The sequence below is a fragment of the Gadus macrocephalus genome, chromosome 12 (assembly GCF_031168955.1).
Source record: "Gadus macrocephalus chromosome 12, ASM3116895v1".
Taxonomy (NCBI): domain Eukaryota; kingdom Metazoa; phylum Chordata; class Actinopteri; order Gadiformes; family Gadidae; genus Gadus; species Gadus macrocephalus.
The window spans coordinates 19,640,318-19,644,060 of NC_082393.1; the positions used below are offsets into that span (position 1 = coordinate 19,640,318).

At 42.8% G+C, this 3,743-nt stretch overlaps 1 protein-coding gene across 2 annotated transcripts in view; it reads left to right on the forward strand.

Moving 5' to 3' along the window:
- Positions 1–2,405: 2,405 nt before the first annotated feature.
- rgs8 (regulator of G protein signaling 8) overlaps positions 2,406–3,743 on the forward strand; it is a 26,435-nt gene continuing 25,097 nt past the window's right edge. The window contains exon 1 of one of the 2 annotated variants that reach the window (XM_060066433.1): positions 2,406–2,783. The gene's annotated coding sequence lies outside the window, so the exon portion shown is untranslated. The remainder of the gene's footprint in view (positions 2,784–3,743) is intronic. The other variant, XM_060066432.1, reaches the window with a different exon arrangement.

A 3,743-nucleotide genomic window follows, 5' to 3' on the forward strand; every position in this document is an offset into this window, starting at 1 on the left:
GCCTTATCCAACGGAAGTCAGTTGATCTTTCATGATAGGCGTCTACATAAAACCGCAGGTTGTGGTGGGACATAGCTTTTGAAAAAGTGGGATGGTTTGTTTTGGTGGCTAGGCCTTCACTTTGATGTTTGAATCTGTCAAAAACTATATCTAGCAGTCAACCACCGTGCTTTGTTACTGTTGACAAAAGAGCATGTAACTGGACAAAACATTATTTATTTTTTTGAAGACCTGCACATGAATGTGGCATAACCAAAACTTTCACATACATTTTTGGTGCAAATACATATGAAAAATACGCAAGTTACTTTTTTTTTCCCTTTCACTTGCAATGAACAGAAAACTCTAGTAGATTGCCAAGGAAATCTGACAAGCATGGGACACTAGTATGGTGTTTTCCAATCCATTCAGTTTGTGTTGCAAACAGATCAGCCCATGCCACTTAACCTTGCAGTAGGATAACCCTTCTGCCTCTCTCATTACCTCAGTGTGTTTATGATCTAGACTAGAACCCATTGTCACTGGTCTTTGCACTTTATCGTTGCTTGTTATTACACACTCACACACACACACACACACACACACACACACACACACACACACACACACACACACACACACACACACACACACACACACACACACACACACACACACACACCTTACAAACTTTGCCTTCTCTTTATGATGTGGATGAATGAAGAGAGATAAAAGGATAGATGGCGAGACAGCGGACGCATAGATGGATGGAGGTATGCCGCTTTTAAATTAATTCACGACTGAAGCTTTAGAATCCTGCATAGTGAGTGTGTGTGTGTGTGTGTGTGTGTGTGTGTGTGTGTGTGTGTGTGTGTGTGTGTGTGTGTGTGTGTGTGTGTGTGTGTGTGTGTGTGTGTACGTGTATGTGTTTGTGTGGTGTGTGTGTGTGTGTGTGTGTGTCTGTGTCTGTGTGTATCTGTTTTTGTGTGTGTGTCCATCAGTCCTGTCATCGATCGATTATTCCTGCTCCACCGTCACAGCTAGGAACCCTCCTTCCGGTCTGCAGATGATTGCACTTCCGCTGTGAGCTGCTTGGCAATACGAATGGAATAATAATACTAAGAATAATACAAATCACAATTGATTATAAAATATGAATCATTATGACACATGACTGCCCTTGTGCATGCACGCCATTTCCTCAAGCATAGGACACACTGTTCTGAATGAATTAGAAGAATACATTTGAATTCGTTTTAATATAATTTGTATGCTTAAATACATAGATAGGCTTGCCCTGACGTTGGATGTATAATGCAAACAAATTCGGTGTTTGTGAATCAGTCGCATATCAATGATATGACACCTCCGATTTAGGTGGGAGGATTGAACCACCTCCAACACAAATAAATGTGGATTTGAAATCTGGCCAAAATCTTTTTTTCCCTCATATTGATGATATGCATGAAAACCAGAAAGGGTTTACCTGAATCATCTGTTGAGGGAATGGAAAATATATTGGTGACTTGGATTTTTATCAAAATTGGAACACATTTGTAACGTGTTAGTAACAGACCCAAACACTTTCAAGATTCTTTCTAAATAGAGCACTATCAGGAAAAGGGACATGGGTGGGAGTGCTTCTGACTGAAACTTTGTATTCACAATAATACTGTACCCTATTATAATCCCACAGTTTTTTTGTATTTTACAGCGATTTTAATGTATTTGCTGTTTTTCGCTATAAAACATTAACATGCTTGAGCTGCTTGAGCTGCTCCCCCCGCGACCCGACCCCGGATAAGCGGATGACGATGAGGATGAGGAACATTAACATAATTGTATTAAAATCGTAACCTTATGGATTTCCGGATTGAAGAAGTATCATAAGCTTATAACCTCATATGCTCGTAAGGAAGAGACACTTAGTTGACCAAAGTGCCATTTGAGGTACGCCACCACAGTAGACTGTCAACTTGTAGACTGGCCTACTAGACCACAATCTTTGCTCTCCTTAATTTGCTATGTCTGTAACAGAAAAACATAAAATATTCCATGCCATATGCCTTGAGTGCAAAATTATTTTAAATGTAATACATTTTTCTGAAAAAATATGCATTTACAGTCCATGTGCCTGAAGCCATGTGATCTATTCCTAAATCTATTCATAAAACACCACCCCCACACACAGACGCACACACACACAGACACACACCCCTCCACCATGGGTTTTTTTCTCACGCAGAGTGAGCCAGCCAGGCACGTGTGCACTCTCTCTCGCTGCACGTGGGGAAAACAAAAGAATGGTGCAGAACCCCTACAATCCAGAGAGATACACAGAGAATAAGAAGAGAAATACAGAGAGAGACTTAGTGTATCTGTGTGAGAGAGAGAGAGATACAGAGGGAGACTTAGTGTGTGTGTAAGCGAGCGAGCGAGCGAGAGAGAGAGAGAGAGAGAGAGAGAGAGAGAGAGAGAGAGAGAGAGAGAGAGAGAGAGAGAGAGAGAGAGAGAGAGAGAGAGAGAGAGAGAGAGAGAGAGCATAGCACGCTGATCCTCAGCCTTGGAAGACACTGAGGCTGCCTTTGAGTCGTAGCTGACATTGGGGGGGAGAAAGCGGAGGGACAGAGGTGAGAAGACTGCGACTGAGTCCGCTACTGCCACCCACCTAGCTCGCACACACACACACACACACAGACACACACATACACACCCAGACACACATACACACACACACACGTTGTGTGCACGCGCACAAATTCACACAAGCAGCCACAGGCGCGTGCTCAAGAGGCAGAGGCAAGGTAAAGTATTAATATTCATTATTGGCTGACAGCATGTTATGTAACTCAGCTTTGGTTGCGTCCTATCACCGAGCATTGTACATTGTCTTGTGCCGATAAAAAGGGATTTGGCGATGTGAGCGGGCAATTCATCATTCTTTATGTCAATGCAATGCTGCAAAACTATCGCTATAAATGTTAAGAATGTAGAATTGCTGCATTCATCATTCATCATTCATTCTTTCAAATCCTGGGGGACGCGTGTGTACGAATGACAATACAAGCGATTAAATGTAATCTGTATATCCCTGCAAGCATAAAATAAAAATATATGTGTGCTGGTGCATCACATATGTGGGTGCAATGGAATAATCTGTTGACACTTTTCCTCCTATTCCCTTTCCTTCCTCCCTTACTCCTGGTGGCTCCGATGGGCCCAGGCCAGTAAGTGGCCATCTTTGTGGGGCTGTGTAGCCCTGACCCCCAGCCCGGATGTGCCCTCCCCCTACCCTCCCCTCTCATGAGTTGTGTTGATTAAAAGCCTTCACCTTTCTCTGTTGATCCCCGGTGTCTCCAAGCAGTCCTTACCCAGCTTGCCCCATCGGCAGCCCTGGACCTGAACACTTGTTAATTCACTCCGGTCGGTTGTCAACAGATTAGGGCTGATTAATGTTGATCAGTGACTGATTGTAGGGCTGGGAATAAATGTGCTGCTGCTGGGTCGTAGTGACATTTTCAATGAGAGTGCCAAGCAATTTACAGGCTGTTTATTGCAGGTGTTGTTGTGCCGTTTTCATGTCATTAGTGATGTAAAAAACGAACAAAAAGAAGAAAAAAATGCTTTATTTGACCAAATCAACACTCTTACTCTCAGCAGAGAGTGCTCTTGAGGCCATGTTTTAGTGTATTGTCCTTTTAAATATTTACAGGAAAACAATTCCCTGAAACAAATTGATGATATCAATGGCCAAAGGCAGAAGA